We start from the raw sequence: 20339 nt of genomic DNA on the forward strand, positions 1-20339 counted from the left end.
TCATTTATTTATGCTAATGCTGCCCAACGAGGCCATAATCGCAGCACCAAATTTACAGTGGCGCAATGCATACATTGCGCCACTTTGTAATCCTTTGTGTTACACAGGCATAATGTATGCAAAGGGGGCGTCCCCATTGAGGGTCTGAGAAAAATGGTGCAAAGAAATCTAAAGGATTTCTTTGCGTCATTTGTTTGGCACTTTTAACGCCTCCTCTGAACAGGCGTTAACAGGAGGCACACCATTGTTCAATGAGCTCTGCAGGATTAGCAGACATTTTTTTTACTCTAATCCTGCAAAGCCCCGAACTAGCGTACAAAAATTTGATGCTAGTTCCCCTAACTACCGCTATGTGTTTGACGTACACCTTACACCTGAATGGGCTGTGCCTGCCCTCCCACAATGCAGTCTCCAACCCCCTGGTGTGTGTCTTGGGCCTGGCCTGGGCAAGGCAGGATCTTGTGAACAACAGAGACTTTTCTTTGAAGTATGCCTACTTCAAAGGCAGAAAGGGGTATAAGTTTTGGACTCAAAACCCCTGAAACTTTAGGTGACTTCTGGAACCAAGAGGAACCTCTGTCAAGGAGAAGAGCTCAAGAGCTGAGAAGTGCTGCCCCCATCTGTGACTGTGCTTTGTTGGACTAACCTGCAGTTGCTGCTTCTGCCTGTGAAAGGGGACAAAGACTGGATTTTGTGGTATATTCCTGCTTGTGAAGAATCTCCAAGGGCTTGAGTAGAGCTTGCCTCCTGTTTTGAAGTCCCAAGGCCATCAAAGCCTTCCTCTGCTAACATCTGGACTCTCTTCTGAGACTCCTGCCCTGCCAAGTGGTGTCCTATCCAGTCCCTGGGCCCTTGAATGTGAAATTGGCAGACTAGAACTGAAAATCCACACACAGAACGCCATGCGGGAAAATTTTCGAAGCACCATTTGCAACGCGGCTGGAGAAACGACACGCAATACCCACTTGCGGCTCCTAATAATGGCGTAAACCCCACGCAGCGTGGCTTTCTAACACCTTGTGACAGGATTTTCCATGCATGTGTCAAAGTCAGTTAGACCCTGCACGAATCTGAATCGCCCCGTCGGTAAATTGACCTCCCGCTCTCTTGCGAGGGAGAAAAACAACACATTGCCAACCCAACCAGAGAAGAAACGATGCACAGCCTTCCTTGTGGGGAAGGAATAGACGCATCGCTGCCTTTTCTGATGCATGCTCGCCGGGGCGGCTTTATTTTTTACACTATCCTGGTACTTTGTGCAAAATAAACATTTCCATTGTTTTCAGTGGACCAATACTCTTATTCTTTGGAAAATTCATATTTTAACTTGTGTATGTTGGATTTTGGTTGTTTTGGTCTTGTTTGTTTTAGATAAATATTGCCTAATTTTCTAAACTAGTGTGATGTCCATTTTATTGTGTTTCACTGTATTACTTTGTGTGTTTGTACAAATACTTCACACATTGCTTCTGAGTTAAGCCTGCCTGCTGGTGCCAAGCTACCAAGGGGGTGAGTTGGGGCTAACCAGGTGTGTTTCTCCTTTGCCCTGACTAGAGTGAGGGTCCTTGCTTGCACAGGGGGTAACCTGACTGTCAACCAAAGACCCCATTTCTAACACCTAGAAAATCGGCTAAATTGTTTATTTTCATCTAATTAACTATACGCTTGAATTACCATGTTTGTCTTAACTGATGCTAACTGGACCCAAAAGGAAATGTCCGTTCTCTGGTGGTTGTGTTGTTTGGAAAGTGGCAGCTGAAAGGTAGCTATGAGGGAGAGTGAATGTGTGCTCTGTCCTGTATAAGTAGGAAGGAAAGTACCAGTAAGTTTTAACATGCATATTCTTGAAGGAGGAGCCTGGTAGAAATATCCCCTATAATGTTACAGGAGTCGAGCATAAGGCGACCCTTCCTTGCTCCACTGAACAGCATATATGGTATTAGACACATGGACCGATACTTGTAGGGAAAGCTGGACCGTGGCGTTCCGACTTCCGATCTGTAGGCACACTAAGGTACATGGGGAGACATTGCATGGCTTGGCAAATTATTTTAGACTTATCAACCATGTTATTAGATGTATGGTTGCACCTTAGTTAAAACTAGTAGGATAGAGCAGTGTCATCTTAAGGAGTTTGGGGGCCCTGAGCAAGAGATTTGTTAGGGCCACTGTTTGGAACAACATTGAATTATATTACCTATTTATTTTGCTAATTCAGTCCCTATGTTGGATAACAATATAGAACTATATGTTAAAGGTTAAGATACACAAATACACAGAAGTAAGCCACAGAGAGACAACACTTTCCCAGGGGGACTCTTGAAGGGGGGGGGGGAATACCAAATGTGCCCATGCCTCAAAAAGTCTCTGGGGTAGGAATAATTAGGGCATATTTACATTTGCCCTAATTTGCATGGTTATTGCTGAGCTGCTTGTAACAGACAATCAAAAGTTCATGATTTTTAAACATATAGTATGAAGTAAATATTTTTTTGTAACATACCATTTGTGTGTGTGTGTGTAGTGATGGTGGTGGTATGGGGTTGTCCTCCATGTGTTGTAACTGTGAAAGAGAGATTCTCCGACAGGTTTGGTGGACTTCTAACATTTTGTTTTACTCGAACGCAGCTCAGTAGAACTGGTGTGAGAGACACTTGCCAGTTTTCCTTTTCTCTGAAAGGGGTTTATTTTCCTTTTCTCTGAAAGGGGTTTATTCCCCTTTTCGGGGCTTATGGCTTCCACAGGTGTGACCTCAATACACTTGTGCTTTCACGACAGGGGCACCTCTTTTTTACATGAGCTTATTTTCTCGGAAAATTCTAATTCTTGGGCTTGGATATTTAGCACAATATTTGTTTTTCTAACACATACCTGTGAATAATTTACTCTCTTAGGATTCGTAGTGCAGGCAGAGCATGTCTGGGCGACACTAGCTTCACTGTAAGTTTGACGTTAGAAACGTTGTGGGCAATGAATTGACATGGATTCACATGTGTCTTTGTATGCAAGGGGGTAGCATGCTTCCGATTTTTGCCCCATTCCCATACTTAAACCCGCTCCAGGTGTATTACGCATGAAACAGAATCATTTCGCTTAATGTTTAATATTATACATGGAAACTATTTTACACCTTCACGCAGACCTAATACTGAAAATCCAAGTGTGTCTTATTGCTTCCCCACTGCCAGACATAAAGCGAAGGCTACATCCACATAGGACATAACTCCTTGGTGTATTTGTCACTTGCCACATATTGACATAGATGACCACTCTAGGGGCCAGATGTACGAACCGTTTTGCATGGCGCATACTGCGAAAATCACAGTTTGCGCCATGGAAAACGGCCATGGCGATGCACATTCCCATTTTGCGAGTCTGCACTGACTCGCAAAATGGGAATGCGACTCGCAAATAGGAAGGGGTGTTCCCTTCCTATTTGTGACTCGCACTGCAATGCAGAATTGCTTTGTGACCGCGAAAGCGGTCGCAAAGCAATTTGCAGTTAGCACCCCCTTGAAGTAGGTGCTAACTCATTCGCAAAAGGGAAGGGGTCCCCATGGGACCCCTTCCCCTTTGTGAATGTCGCCCAAAACATTTTTTCAGAGCAGGCAGTGGTCCAATGGACCACTGCCTACTCTGAAAAAACGAAACCAAATGGTTTCATTTTTTCTTTTGTATTGCAACTCGTCTTCCTTTAAGGAAAACGGGCTGCATTACAAAAAAAAACTGCTTTATTGAAAAAGCAGTCACAGACATTGAGGTCTGCTGTTTCCAGCAGGCCACCATCCCTGTGAGTGCAGGGAATCTCAAGGGGCCGCAAATTGCGACCCACCTCATTAATACTAATGAGGTGGGTCTCTGCGACCCCCTTGCGATTCGCAGAAGGTGTCTGAGACTCCATTCTGCATACGAATTTGCGAATCGGAAATTGCGAGTCGCACCAACTCGCAATTTCCTATTCGCAAATTGGTATGTTGCTACATCTGGCCCTATGTCTCCTGCGTTGTTTTCTGAAGATGTGCAAGGTGTGATAACCAAATCACCTGCTAGGAGAAGATTGAGGGGGCATGGTTTAACACGACCACGATAATTACATAAACTCTAGAGTTCCCTAAAATAAAACACTAGCAAACCCGTAAAGATGATCCCTACAACAGAAAGAAGCCGCAACTGCGCAGTCAGAGAGAGGAAACAAATCTGCCTCAATGGAGATGCTTGGGAAGTGGGGTTTTCAAACGTTTTCGGCAAATTCAGAAAACAGAGACAGAGTGACTCCTGCAACCCTGAGTAGCCTTCTGGGCCTTGGGCTCGAAGAGCTGGACATGGGCTGGCTGCTTAAATAACACTCGACTGCTCTTGCGCGAGGCAAAAAACAGTGGTGGTTGCGAATTACTGCAGTAGCTCACTGGGTCAAATCCACAGAAAGAGATACTTCAGAAAGCAGGTAACTGTTTTGTTACTGTTGAATTTACGGTTATGAGAAGTGATTCAGAATTGTATAATTTCTAAAATGATGACCATTAAGAATGCCACATATTTTGACTATACATCCCATATGTTTATGCCACCCAAATTTATATAACGATGATACCTGAGGGTATCTTCTTGGTTCTTGTCTCACTGCAGGTTCCTCGGTAACGTGTTTACAAGATCTGGAGTAACTCTGTTATACAGTGGGTCTTCTCCTGGGGACTCCATCCAACACCTGCCTTAGAGTAGCACTTCCCATTAAAAATTCCCATCATCATCCACCTTCCTTGTAGCCTCGACACCATAGAGCGAAACCCAGCATCACCATCATGTCTCTGTGCCACCAACATGCACCAAGAGCAATAGCTGTAAACACTTTACTCGGTCAGTAAGACCAAAACCTGTGCACAATGTCCATGGTACCTTGCTTCCTGTTTGTCTTTTTTTAGGGTGAATCTGATGATGGTGTAGCCATAAACCGTTATGCAATGAGATCTCTGACGACCCCACAGCAGCATGGACATTTGTGCAAGAGAAGTAGAGGGTATCTCATGCGTCCCACTGCAGACCCATTAGTTATGTGTGGGTGTGTTTGTGCTGCTGTTCTACAAGCAAGACAGGCATCAGAGGCGCTATGCATGTAATTGTACACCTAAAGACTCGTGAGCTCCCCACTTGATCCAAAATATCCTCCACCTTCTCGGTTCAGGAGCAGATATATTTGAGTATTCTTCTGTGCCCCCGTGTAGTGTAAACTGAGGCCCAAAACAACAATTTCTGTTCACATTGCAAGTCATCTAAAACTACCTGGCAACCTTAAAAAAAACAAAGAAGACATGAATGAACTTGCTTCCAGTTTGAACTTGCCCACTACAGCACCTTTTAGTCAAAACAGTGAACAAACATGAGGTTTGCTACACCAAAAGCATGTTTTTTTTTTTACTTGGAAAATAAGCTAACTGTTGCATGTTCTCTATGCGGTGCTTTATATGCATCTCCACAACAAAATGGCCTTCTATGGGCACTATTAGTTTTGCCTAAGATTCGATTAGGTCGTCATTTGAATTGGGAGCTAATTCATGGCACTTGGTCCTAGGGCGCATGTAGACTCTTCACGGAGAAGTCTTTGTAAACTAGATTTCGTAAGGCTTACCTTTGACAAAGTCGGCAAGAAAAGTTGGATTTCTTAAGTATGCATTTCTACTGCATATTTTTGTTTGGGCGATTGATAATGTTGTATTTAATACACTGGCAGATAAGCTGGTTCCAAAAGAATTAAGGGCTATTGACTGTATGGAATTAATAAAGTATTTTGTTGAGATCTGCACCACTTTGGCATGGGCTTTTGTCCAGACTTTGACACTATACCTCCCAGGCAATTTTCGCAAAGGTGGGCACAATTCTCAAAAAAATCCCATAAAAGTATGGACAAAGATCTACACCTCCACCCGAGTGTACTTTTGTGTGTTTTTTTTCCATTCAGAAGCATTCCCCATAAAGCTGTGCCATGTGATGTTATGTGACCTTTGTCAAGGGATGTTATTCTCCCTCTGCCCGGTTCTTCATAAAGGAGAACTCTGCAAAGGGAGAACGGAGCTTCCAGTGCAAATGCAAAAAATTTCACGGGATAACATTTTTTGCTTGTGGAAAAAAGCCTTTCCCCTACCTGCACCCCCACCAAATCTGGGGGTGGCGAGTTTCCCTTCCCATCCTGGAAGCCTTTGGGTGGAGTAATTATTCGACCATTTCCAGGATAGGCAGGGGACAGAGAGCAGTTTGGGAATGTCCACCAATGTAAAAGAGAGTTCCCAGGCCTCGAAGGGAAAACCACGTCTGTAATGGAGAAATCCGAGTTAGTAAATGCATTTACTCCCACCAGGAATCACTTTGTAGGATCCTGACAGGCACAAAAAGGTAGGTACATTTGGTTGTTAACGTTTGCTTATAACCACGTTTAGCTTGGAGAATAGCCTCCGTTTTGTTCTTATTCGTTTTAGTGGAAAAACGTGAAAATGAGCGGCTTTGTTTTCACTTTGCCTTGAACAGGGTCCCCAGGTCTGCCACTGCAGCGAAGGAGTCACATAAGATCATGCCAATGAAGGTTATTGATCAGTAGGAGTACGTACACCCCTCCTAGTTCTCAGTAGCCACCGCCCACCAGTGTTAAGAAGAAATTAATTCACTAAAAGTTCATACGGGATAGTGAACGTGGAGTTTCCCTTGTCCCCTGTGTGGTTCAGTTCACTGACCTCCAATGGCGGAAGCCAATACACATCTCTGTTGCTGGGACAGCCTTTTAAACAAAAACGTCTCTGCATCTAATCTCTCCCTGCAGAACAGTGAATGAACGCTGTACACAAGAGGATCAGGCTGGAGCCGCTTGAATGACGGGGCACCTTCGAGCTGCATGCTTTGATAAAACTAGTCAGGGCTCACTGAGCACTATTGTTCCTGAAATCATCAGTCTTTCCACACATACTCCAGGCTAAGCAGTGTTTACCCAATGTCTATTCACGCTGTCGGTTGTATACATTCACTTCTAACTAAACACTATGCGAAAATTACGGTAGAGAAAGCAGAACGGACGGAGAACGCCATAAAAGGTAAAACAAACAATTTAATTGCCACTTTTTGATTATTTCTTAACTTTTAGAATTAATGCTAAATATAATTTTTGTAAACTCTAATGCCAATGTATGTCTTGTAAACTTAAAGCTGCATGTGACCAAGGATACACAATAATGTCACTATCTTCTTGCTGTTGAGGACACATTGTATGTCGCACAGGTCGATCCCTTGTTGACTCCGTCTCCTATAAATGACATGCTCATAGGGCTTCTGCAGGTAATGGCTGCTGCACACGCCTCTATGTCCATACCGCAAAGTTTGCGGTTAAGGGTATTTTGAGTTTAGATTTATTGGTCACCTACACTGACAGTTGAGGGTTTTAGAGGCATATTTACAAGCCCCTACCGCTGCCTTTAGCCGCCCTCGTGTCATTTTTTTTACGCTAAAGCGGTGTTAAGGAGGCCATTCCCCTGCACCATATTTACAAAGTGGCACAATGCATGCATAGCGCTACATTGTAACCAGTGGCGGCCGGCAGCTTTAGGAGGGAGGGGGCGGGCGGGAAGCACACACACACACACATGCACACACTCATTCTTTCACACACGCACTCACACACATCCATTAACAACACTCATAACATTCAAACATGGACGTACACACACATTCATTTTAGAAGATCTCACACACACACACACACACTCATTCTTTCATACACACAAGCACGCACATCCATTAACAAAACTCGGAACATTCAAACATGCACGCACTAAACATTCATTTTAAAAGATCACACACACACCTTCAGCCTTGGAGGTCCCAGGAGGGTTGGGACTGCCGCCTTCCCGGTCAGCCAATGAGGGAAGGCAGCAGTCCCAGCCTCGTCATGGAGTGGGATGGGGTCAGTGAGACTGCTACACTGTGACGAAGTGTCACTGATTGACACTCGCCCTGGGCGCTTGAGGGCTTAAACCTGAAGCTCCCAGGTCAAAGTCAATCGGTGACGCTTGCCTCATCATCCAGGGGAGGGCCTCGCACCTTTGCTGAGCTGAGGAAGTCACGCTTATAGGAGCCGTGACCTCCTCAGCCCAGCAAAGTTCAGCTCAGGCAGCCAGGAGTCTGCTCAAATAGCCCATGTCTGTTCCTGGCTGCCTGACCTGAACATGAAGAGTGTCTGTCAGGCTGATTTTTGTTCAGCCTGTCAGACACTCTTCATGAGGGGCAAAAGGTGGGGTTGTTGCCCCTCTGCCCTAAAGGACGGGCCGCGCCTGATTGTCACCTCTTGTGCCACACCAAGGGGGCGTTCCCCCCGGAGGGAGGACTGAAAAAATGGCGCAGTGAGAGTTACGAGATTTCACTGAGCCATTTGTTCCGTCATTTTTAAAGCCTGCCAAAGGCAGGAGTTAAAGGGATGCTCCTGTATTGGCCTATGGGCCTCCCTGTTCTTTGCTGCACTAGCAGCAACATTTTTGGCACTAGTGCAGCAAAGCGCCACAGCAGCACCAAAAATGTTGACGCTGTTGTAGTGATGACCACCATGGTGTGCAGTATTGTAAATACGACGCTACCACGGTGTCGTTAGGGGGGTGCAGGGGAACGCAAGAAAAGTGGCACATCGGGACCAATGCACACTTTCTTCTAAATATGCCCCTTAGTGTGGTGGTGTTGGGAGCAGGTTGAGGGCATAAACTGGGAGAAGGGTTGATGTCTAAGATTTTCTTCAAGAAATCGAATGTTTATACAACATTATTATAAATGTCAACGGTAATACCCTTTGCTTGACTAAGATATGGGATTTGCAGTTAAGTACATTTTAACCCATGAAACCGAGTCATTGGCATGGAATGTCAGAGGGCTGAATAATAAAAAGAAGACAGACTAGTCATTGCCTAGCCTAGGCGGTAGGGTCACCTGCAGGAGACACATTTATGCCTCCGGAGACCTCAGAGATTTGCTCTTAAATGGGGTTGGTTCAGATATATCAGACCTTTCAGTACATATGCCAGAGGTGTCGCAACTGTAAGAAAAACATTACTTTTCACGTTGCAAAATGCTGATGCCGACCCGTAAAAGAGGGTGCGAATAGTGACAGGCTTGAGGGTGAACACATATTCGTAACCAGACTGCATTTGTAGGGTACAAAGCAGTGGCAAGAAAGCTTTCTCGTTTTATTCGTTCGTGCACCATAGTTATTCACTCATTATCTATTGAATTGTAGCCTCTTAGACTGTCCACTGGGCATCAGAAATTGGCGTTGCAAGACAGGGTATTCCGAAGCGAGATAAGAAATTCGCTAATTGAATACTTCGAGCTCAACAAAGGGTCCCCGGGAGCGCGGTGACATGAAAGCATGCACAGCAGAATGGTGCTGTGTGTTTACAAAGAGGGAGTCATTACTGCTTGTGAAAAGGACACATTTATTTACATTTTCAAACAGAGTAACTGTTTTGACCTACGCTAGTTCGCACTGAGGTACAGATTTTCTCCATGTTGCTCACTGTGAAGGTTTCCTCTGTCGCTTCTTCTTATTTGAACTGGTCAGTGCTGTTTTGCTGCTGCTAAAATCAGTGTTTGTATTGTATGTATTATAAAGAAAACCCCATATTTTATTTTGCCTCTGATAAACAGCAGTGAAGGCCTCATAAATAAATTTAGTATAAAAGCAGGCGGTTACAACATTTAATACATGACACTGAACAGCAATAGAAAATTAACACAGAACTACAAATAATTTTACCGACATGCCCAAGGCAAGGAACAGAAAATGCTTTGTTATTTTTAATGTTCAAACTAGTTACTGTATCCAGATCAGAGTGATAACGTCTTTTTTCCAAACCTCCCTACACAGCTGTGTTTTTATGTGTTACGTGGGGTCATGAGGTTGTATTAAAAGGGCATGTGAACCAGGGGTGGCTCCCCCATTAGGGCGGAGGATCGTCGCCTCCCTCGCCAGCAGCAGGAGCTGCAAAACCTTTATAGTAAAAACATAATAAACAAAGTTTATTATGTTTTTACTATAAAAGTGGTTGGGGCAATGGGCGTGACGTGGACGGAGGTGGACAGTGCACATGTATGTGTGGCCAGTCATCTCGGTCCGGCCAAACACACATGCACAGTAGGCCCTCTCCAAAACTGGAGAGACCAGGCACAGGCTGCATCTATATCTGTAAACCAAATGTACTGGCTTAGAGCCGCCTTACTTAGAAATTGTGTCATAGAGGAGTAATCTAACAGAACAAGCATTAGGAAAGCCAGTAGGTCTTACCTATTCAACAACTGTTTTGCCATGTTGTACGCCAGTGTGGCTGCTCTTCAGCATGGCTAAAAGTTAGTGGCGTGGAGTGTCAGAGTGGAGTGAGGGTGTACAGTGTTGTAGAGTGGATTTGTTTGAATGTCATAGAGTGGAGTAGGAGGAGGAGAGTGTTGTAGAGTTGAGTAGAGGGGAGTAGAGTTCAGTGGCAGGGAGTGGAATGGGATGGAATGTATTTGAGTGGATTGAGGTAGTGGGGTGGATTGGATTGGAGTACAATGGGGTGGATTGCCTTGGGTTATAGTGGGGTGGATTGAGTGGAGTGGGGTGGTTTGGTGTGGATTGGAATTGAGTGGGGTTGATGGGATTCGGGTGGATTTGGGTGGGGTGGATTGGATTGGGTGGTTGGTTTGGAATTGAGTGAAATGGGTGGGGTGGATTGGATTGGAGTGAAATGGCTGGGTGGGCTGTATTAGATTGGACTGGTGTGGGGTGTATTAGATTGGACTGGATTGGGTTGGAGTGGGTTTGATTGGACTGGGTTGGGCTGGATTTGATTGGAGTGGGGTGGGCTTTATGGATTTAAATGAAGTGGACTGAACTGGGATGGGTGGGGTGGATTGGATTGGGATAGAGTAGTTGGATTGGAGTAGAGTGTGTTGTAGTGGGGTGGAAAGGATTGGACTGGGGTGAACTGGATAGATTGGAGTTGGGCAGGCTAGATGGATTGGAGTAGGGTGAACTGGGATGGGTGGAGTGTATTGGAGAAGAGTAGAGTGGGGTGGAGTGGATTGGAGTGTGGTTGATTGAAATGTGGTTGGTTTGATTGGATTGGGATGTGGTGGGCTGCAGAGGGATTCATTAGATTGGAGTGGGGTGGGTTGGGGGTGGATTGGAGTGGAGTTAAGGTTATAACCTTGTGCAGGTATTTAAGTTTTGTGCTGATCCAATGATGAATAGGAGGAATTAATGAGGTATCAAAACATTTTTGGTTTACTAATAACTTTGTTGCTGTCTGATGGACATTTATGAAAGTTGGAAGAGACTTGGGATGTTTAACCTATGCTAGTTTTTCTCAATGTCATCAAGAGAGGGAAGATTTTGGGGCAGGGGGTGAAAGAAGAGTTCACCTACTCATATATTTGGCACTGTTTGAGAGATCCACCAGAGATTTGGCAGATGTTTAACAGGTTGATTTTACTGTTGGTTATATACATTTTTAAGCAGATCCGTCCAGGGGGAGGGTGGCTAACATAAATGGAATGGCAATTAGAATTTTATCTTATTACTTTGGTGCTGTTTAATTAATATGTATGGAATTTGTCAGCTAGCAAATTAAGCCTTGCACAGAGCCAGGCAAGCTCTGCAACCAACTCTTGTGGCACACAGCCAAAGGTGGTGAGACATAGGCCCTGACGTAAAGCTGTAACCAGACTACAGTGGGTTCATGGCAAGCCATGTGCAGGTGGCAACAGGCAGTCGGGTACAGAGCCTGGCCTTGCAGTTAGTCCCCGCAGTGCACAGCTTGGATTGGGCAGACATTGTGAGCTGGAATCAGGGGCAAAACAAATAAATTAACTGAAAAAAACATAGTTAAAAAGTAAATTATGGTTCTAATTCAAACTCGTCCAACCACTGAAATTCATCAGTCATGCACACTACATGTGCCATACCTTGCACCACCAACCATGCTCAAAACACAAAGGTACTGAAACAAACAAAGGGGTGCTTAAGAGAATAACAGGCACCACAGTGGGTTGTGCAATTTATGATGTGATTTTGTGCCTTTGTAAGCCTATGCAGGAGTGTAATGAACACCCCTGCAGCCCATGCAGTGCACCCCCCCCCCCCAGTTTTCTGTACATAAAGGGGCCCCCTGATCTTGTCAGCTCAATGTTATTGGTATTGTGGGGAAGCTAAGGTTTCCTTATGTCACTGAGCCTATGCCTGGGCGTGGTACACTAACCCATCCCTTACCACACAGTACACCTCGCTGGAACAAATGCAGTTTCAATTTATAGGAAATCTCTTAGCCCTATTTCCTTGCTCATGAACATTGATCTGCTAATAAACCCAAGAGACAAATACTACATACCCTGAGGTTGGCCGCAATCACTTCCATACTTTGGTAGACCATAACAACATGTCCATGGACACAGAACTCCCTGGGACATATGGATTATCACTTTGCAGTAAAACATTTTGCTTGAATTTTTGTTTTCCACTAATGATGTACAAACAAGACACACGGACCCATGTGGGCAAAGCTCAGACCTTTGCAGACCATATTCAAAGTCCCATTGATACACAGCACACCTCATTCGATCTTGTTAACTTTTACTTTGCTCCGAAGAGAACGCACTATTTTTGGTCTTACCAAACAATGGTCACACAACATGCACCGATACAACTAAACAAAATAAAATCAGAAACATTGAAGGAGAAACAAAATATAACACGCTGAAATAAAAATATTCATGTACAGTAATGTATTTTTAAACAAAATTAGTGGTCCAGAAAGACGTTGGCATGCTAAATGATCAGGCAGAAGCTGTACTACAGAGACCAGGGAAATGTTTCTCCTTCACTCACTGTCAATGCTCGTGGAACATAGGAGACAATGGTTGGGGATAATATTTTCCCACTCATCGTCATCTTCAGTACCTGAGCAGGCAGTAGCTCACCACATGTTGCTGCCCACAATGAAGTAACAATATAGGTATCTGCACGGCTGTAAAGAGTAAGATCTTCCTTCATTACAAAACAAAGATGTGAACCTAGAATATATACAAGATTAATACTTTCTTAATTTCAAATAATTCCTTTAGGATTTGCAAACTGGGCATCTGCAGTAATATGGAAAGCACTGCTCTCCTAACCATACCACAAAACCCAACGTACTATATTAAGAACTGCATAAACAAAACAATAAGTTATGTCCTACAGAATGTTTTGTGCCTAATAACACAGGATCTTCTGCAATCCAAACTCCAGAACCGTGGCCATCTTCACATCTCTATCAGTAAATGGAAAGACATTCAAATTGATGCACACCAAAATACTCAGAAGTTGACAAACTAACCACCATTTGATTAAAACAATTATGACACTATGTAAATCTATCAGATATCACAACGCAATCTAATTTGCAGTTAAACGTTTTTTATTAGTTACATTTAATCAAATGTTGTCTGGACTCAATCAAAGTTTGCGAACTGTAAGGTACACTTGATTTGATTTGCAAATTTTTGCAAAAAATGAAAAACTTAAATAGTATCAAACATAACAAAGGATCCCCACCAAATTCACCTGAACCACAAGATTTGTATTATGTTCCGATAAAGTAATTTCGACTTCATTAAATGCACTAAATGTCAAAACAAAAGCATCATTAAATATTCGAACACTGCTAATCAATTCTAAACACAAATATTAACATACACAAAAATGTATAAAGAAGTTTATTTTATAATACTTCAGAAATACTTTTAAAAACTATTAAAATCAAGAAGTTATATAGGCCCTCCTTACAACCCTGGCAGTTGGTGATAAAGCGGCGGTAACACCGCCAACAGGCCGGCGGTAAAAAGAAATTGGAATCATGACCATGGCGGAACCCGCCAACACATACAGCCACTTTACCATGCCGACCGCCACGGCGGTAGCAACAAACACCACAGTGGTAACCGCCAACAGCCAGGCGGAAGACAATGCATTACAACACACCTGTCCGCCACCTTTTCCGGAGCAGTACCAATGCCATCAAAAGCACAGCGAAAACAATACTCTGAAGGGAAACGACTCGCCTCTTTACACTCAAGGAAGAACCACGACGCCATGGAGCCCGAGCTGCACTTTTTCCCCAATGCTGGTGTACCTTCTCATCCACCAGGAACATGAACGCCGGCTAAGACGACCATGGTGAGTACTGCACCTAGCACACAAGAGAGGGGTGAAGGAAAAAGAGAGTGATACACACACGCGCAACACCCCTACCCCTAACACCATACACACAAACAGATGCAACAACATTACATATACACCCCGTAACCCTCAGGAATAACGCAAGGACAAAAGGAATGGAGTAAAATAAGTGAAATAGTACAGTTTTAGAAAAATACGTACTTAAATCAATAAACAGTATGTACAATATATACAATTTATACAAAAGAAGGGACAATGCCCACTCCAAAATGTCCGTGGCCCACTGGGCCAAAACACATAGGCCAAGGCCACACTTGACTTCTGCCTCAATACGGAGAGAACACTGCAGGGGAATCAGATCGAAAACACACAGGCAACGCAGGGGGACGTGGAATGGGGGGGGCACCTCAGCCAGAAGATGGTACAATGCCACTGGCCTGGAGGGGGTTCCATGCCCACTGCTTGGTCCTGGGGAGTGCAAGGCCACAGTCCCTCAAGTGGGTGGTTTGCCCACTGCTTGGTCCTGGGGAGTGCAAAGCCACAGTCTCTTGAGTGGGTGGTTTGCCCACTGCTTGGTCCTGGGGAGTGCAAAGCCACAGTCTCTCGAGTGGGTGGTTTGCCCACTGATTGGTCCTCTGGAGTGCAAAGCCACAGTGTCTCAGGTGGGTGGTTTCTTCTACTGGTTCTGGAGGGGGCCTTGTGCCCAGTGTGCTTTCTCCAGGACGGCTGCCCACTGGGGCTGCTGCTGGCAGTGGTGCTGCTGGCCGCAGTGCAGGTGGCGGTTCTGGTTGCAGTGCAGGTGGTGGTGCTGGCTGCGGTGCTGGCAGTGGTGGTGGTAGCCTCCAGGCCTCCACCAGCAGCCTCGGACGGCTGCCCACTGAGGCTGCTGCTGGCAGTGGTGCTGCTGGCGGCAGAGCATGTGGCAGTGCTGCCCGCAGTGCAGGTGGTGGTGCTGGCAGCGGTGCAGGTGGCGGTGCTGCCAGTGGTGGTGGTAGCCTCAAGGCCTTCACCTGCAGCCTCGGACGGCTGAAGTGCTATGGCTGGTGTTGTGTGCCCCTTCCTGCCTTTGGCAGATGGTGGTGCCTCCTTGCTTCTGCCAGCTGGTGTATTTGTCTTGCCCTTGCTGGCTGGTGGTGCCTCCTTCCCCTTGCTGGCTGGTATCCCCTTCTTGCCCTTGCTAGGTGGCACACCCTTCTTGGCCTTGGCAGGTGGTGCTGGCACTCAGGCTGGGCTGACTGGTGCTTCCTTGGAGCCTCTCACACCTGCAGTTGCTGCAGAAACCACATTGGCTGTGGACAGGGTGGTCGAGGTGCTGGGCTGGGTTCTGGCCACCATGGCCCAAAGTGAAGGATGGGGGGAGGAGTAGGGAATAGGTCAAGGGTGATGAGGAAAAGCTTCTCAGGGACATTGGGGTGGGAAAAGGGTGAAGGTTTGGGAGTAGAGGAAGAGGGAGTGGTTGTAGGAGGTATCAGTCTGCTGTGTTTGGGTGCAGGTGCATGGGCTGGATGCTGTTGTGAGGTGGATGGATGTTGGGTGTCTGAGTGCTTGCGTCTGTGTACTTTGGGAGGAGGGGGCACAGACACAGTGGGAGAGGACACAGGGGACATGTGCATGGATGTGGGGGTGGTGACTGCCAGTGAGGGGTGTGTAGTGATAGGCGTGCTGGTGATGGAGGTAGTGGATGAGGATGTAGTGCATGCAGGTGTGAGTGGAGACGCTACTGGGAGTGAGGTGGACAATGAGGAGGAGGGGAACACAGTTGAGGCAGTGGATGTTGGTGTGTCTGCATGTGGATGGTGCTTGTGTGAGTGCTTGTGAGATGAAGTGTGGTGCTTGTGTTTGCCTGAGCCACTTCTGTGTGTTGATTTGGGTGATTGCTGGTCTGAAGGTGTGCTTGGGATAGGCTGGGGTTTAGGGGATTGGGACTGGGTAGAGGAAGTTGGGGGGGGGGTGGCTGTAGACCGGGACAATGGCTGCCATCAGTGTGTTTGCCAGAGCCTGGAATGCTCTCTGTTGGGCCGCCAGACGAGAGTGAATGCCCTCCAGGTATGCATTTGTTTGTTGCAAATGCCATGCTACACTCTGGATGGCATCAGTATGGTTGACTGCCCAACAGAGAGGAATCTCAGGAGGTCACTGAGGGCAGCAGGGCTGACTGGGGCAAGGCCTGAGGTGCCTGGGGCGACGGATATGCCCACCCTCCTGGGTGAGCTGGCACGGGAAACATGCTGATGGGCTGCTGGGAGGGCGGTGCTGGTACGACGGTGGCAGCTGTACCTGTAGTTGGGGTGGCCACAGAGGTGTCCGCCACTGCCAGGGAGCTGCCATTGGAGGTGTCGCTGTTGGTAGTGTCCCCTCCTGTCTCCGTTGTGGTGCTCCCCTCGCCCTCCATCCCACTGGTGCCCTCACCGTCGGTGGATTCGGCCTCCAGGCTGATGTGGGATGCAGCTCCCTCTGTCGGCCGTGCCTGTGCTCCTCTGCCAATTGATGCTAATGCACACAAGGACAGGGTGACAAAACAAAAAGGGGAGAGAAGACAGAGGATACACTTGGTCAGTGCCAGCAACAACATTACTGTTGGCGTACACAACTCAGAGGGAACAGCCCTATGCACTAGGCCATGCTTTACCAGTTACAGTGCTAGTCACCAGCCCATGGGGTACAATGCCCAACACCATTAGCTGCACACCTGAAACCCACAGGAACCCTGCCCAGTAGTAGATGCCCACTAACATTATTGGGGTTGGAGTGCATCTGAGCTTGCCCATCATTGAACATACCCTGCCATGTTAGCCCTGGCATAGGGGCACCCACAGCCCACATCCCCCACCCAGGTAATACCTTAACGTTTGCAAAGTCATGATTCAGGATCTGTACTCACTCCTTTGTGGCTGTGGTGGTGCCTTCAGGTGCCCATCCAACTCCGGATGGGCCACCGCCAGGATGCGGAACATCAGGGGGGTCAGGGTACGATGGGCACCCCTTCCTCGTTGGGAGGCCAGCCCCAGCTGGGCCTCCGCCGTCTTCCTTGCCCAGTGGTGCAGGTCCTCCCACCGTTTGCGGCAGTGGGTGCTCCCCCATGGTCCGCACCTCCTTGGCGATGGCACGCCAAATACCCTTTTTCTGATGGGCGCTGACCCGCAGAAAAAATACAGCAGAAAAGGTATTAGTCAGACCATCCGGACTGTTATACTCATGGCCCAACATATCCCTCCCATCCCCTTACGCACATACATTGACCAGCATACATGCAGCACTATGCAGAGGACCCCTCAGGCCCCCGCTACACAAGGCTTACACACACAGCAATCCATACATTCATGACCCACGTATCATGCCCACAGTGTACTCACTTGTTTGTCTGGAGGACAATAGAGTAAAATGTACTGGGGTAGGACCCCATTCACCAGTCTCTCCAACTCCTCAGAAGTGAAGGCAGGGGCCCTTTCCCCAGACACTCGATCCATTGTTGCTTCCAGACACAGGTTACAGCAGCACTTGCAGAGTAGGTCCTCTCCTGTTGAAGGTCAGGTAGGAAGTGAGTGCACAGATAGAAAATGGCAGTCACGTCCGCAGTGGTGCGTACTGTCACTGCCGGCGTACATCGCCATTGGTTCCTGGAGCCCACAGGGCCCAATGATAACCAATGTGGTGTTGCGTGGCAGTCATCAACCGCAACGGCACACAACGCCAGCGGAATTACCTCATTTCCACTTGTCACACCTCACAGGTCAGGCAGCCGCCATTTCAAGGGGGCACAGGCCATGGCACCTAACTACGTCACAGCAGACATTGGCACATCAACTGTCTTACGAGTTCACATACTGTTTCTGCAAAGTAAAAATTGTATATCAATGTTGAAATATGTGTGAATATGACCTTCTGCTGACTGTTTTTCACCCTAGAGTTCACCCACTGAGGATGAATAGGAGATGGAGACATCCCACCGTGTACAGACCACTGGTGGACCTGGCAACAATGGAGGACAGGCACATTATCCTGACCTACAGACTTGATAGGGCCACAATCCAAGAACTGTGTGCCCAATTGAAGCCAGATGTGATCTCAGCTATCCACCACTCCACATGTATCCCCCCCCCTAGTGCAGGTCCTGTCAGTGCTCCATTTCCTGGCAAGTGGTTCCTTCCAAGCCACAGTCTCCATGACATCAGGGATGTCACAGCCTATGTTCTCAAACTTGCTGACCAGAGTGTTGTCTGCCCTGCTGAAACACAAGCGCAGCTACATCGTATTCCCCCAGGTGGAAGATTTGGCCACAGTGAAGGCTGACGTCTGTGCACTGGGGCATATCCCCAACATCACTGGTGCCATTGATGGTACACATATTGCATTTGTTCCCCCCTCCCCCTGGAGAAATTAACAAGTGTTCAGAAATAGAAAAGCTTTCACTCTCTGAATGTGCAGATGGTGTGTTTGGTGGACCAGTACATCTCCCATTTCAATGCCAAGTATCCTGGCTCTGTGCATGATGCCTATAACCTGAGGAATAGCAGCATCCCGTATGTGATGGCTCAAATCCAGAGGCACCGGGTGTGGCTAATAGGTGAGCCCATGGTCCCCACCCAGTTGATATAGGTATATGGGTGTGGGTTTGGCCCTAAGGGTGAGTGTGTGGCTAACAAGTATCCCTCGATATTTGCAGGTGACTCTGATTACCCCAACCTCTCATGGTTACTGACCCCAGTGAGGAATGCCAGGACAAGGGCAGAGGAACGTTACAATGATGCACATGGGCAAACAAGGAGGATTATTGAGCGCACCTTTGGCCTCCTGAAGGCTAGATTCCGGTGCCTCCATCTGACAGGTGGATCCCTGTAATGCTCACCTAAGAAGGTGTGCCAGATCATCGTTGCATGTTGCACAACTTGGCCTTGAGATGCCAGGTGCCTTTTCTGCAGGAGGATGAGCCTGGGGATGGTCATGTGGCAGCGGTGGAGCCTGTGGACAGTGATGAAGAGGAGGCAGAGGAAGAATATGTGGACAACAGAACGACCCAAATTCAACAGTACTTCCAGTGACACACAGGTCAGACACTGTAACTTCACCTTCCATTGCAGTTGTGTTTGACATTGAACATGGCACCCTGAATTTCCTATTTCTATGGCCACTTACTGTACCCTTTGGCATCTCTATTTTAAGATCTCTGTGCCCCACTCTGGCTCCTGGTGATTTTACTGCTGCCCACTACAGGTCATACCTATGTGAATATTACTGTGCATTTGAATTGCAATGTTTACAGTTTGTGAAACTAATACATTTGTCAAACAATTGACAGACTCCATATTTGATTTTGTTCCAAGGGTGTTTATTTTGGTGCTCATTAGTGGAGGGGGTATTGCAATGGGCTGGGTTGCTGATGGAGGAAGTCCAGTCTATTTTTATCACAGGTGCATTGTCCAAAGGGGCATAGGAAGGAAAGCAATGGCACTTCAAGGTGGACAGGGTGACATAGTGGGACACAAGGGTGACATTCAGGAGAGTCTTATTTCCTGGCGGGGGTCTTGGCAATGTTATTTGGCTTCTGCCTGGATCGCAGGGACCGTTTGCGGGGTGAGTCTCCTTCTGCAGGGGGAGGGGTGCTGATGGCCTGTTGTTCCTGTGGCGGGGCCTCCTGTCCACTAGTGTCAGCGGAAGTGGAGGGCTGCTCATCGGTGAGGCTAGTGTTAGGGACCCGGTGGTGTGCCACTGCCTCCCTCATGGTGTTGACCATGTCTTCCAGCACCCCTGCAATGGTGACCAGGGTGGTGTGGATGTCCCTCAGGTCCCCCCTGATCCCCAGATACTGTCCCTCCTGCAGCCGCTGGGTCTCCTGCAACTTGGCTAGTATCTGGCCCATCGTCTCCTGGGAATGGTGGTATGCTCCCAGGATGTTGGTGACTGCCTCGTGGAGAGTCGTTCCCTGGGCCTGTCCTCCCCCTGTCGCACAGCATTCCTCCCAGCTTCCTTGTTGTCCTGTGCCTCTGTCCCCTGAACTGTGTGCCCACTGCCACTGACCCCAGGTCCCTGATTGTCCTGTGTCTGGGGACCCTGTAGTAGTGGACACACTGCTGATTGACGTGTCCTGGGGACTGAGGTATGAGCCCGCTGAGTGGGTGCTGTGGTGGTG

The 20339-nt window shown here is 47.2% G+C and overlaps 1 protein-coding gene across 1 annotated transcript in view; it reads left to right on the forward strand.

Annotated features, from left to right (window-relative positions):
- Window positions 1-6825: 6825 nt before the first annotated feature.
- The window catches only part of LOC138275469 (low-density lipoprotein receptor class A domain-containing protein 1-like), a 211391-nt gene continuing 197877 nt past the window's right edge, over window positions 6826-20339 (forward strand). The window contains exon 1 of the mRNA XM_069219140.1: window positions 6826-7073. The gene's annotated coding sequence lies outside the window, so the exon portion shown is untranslated. The remainder of the gene's footprint in view (window positions 7074-20339) is intronic.

This window comes from Pleurodeles waltl, chromosome 1_1, assembly GCF_031143425.1.
Source record: "Pleurodeles waltl isolate 20211129_DDA chromosome 1_1, aPleWal1.hap1.20221129, whole genome shotgun sequence".
Classification (NCBI taxonomy): Eukaryota; Metazoa; Chordata; class Amphibia; order Caudata; family Salamandridae; genus Pleurodeles; species Pleurodeles waltl.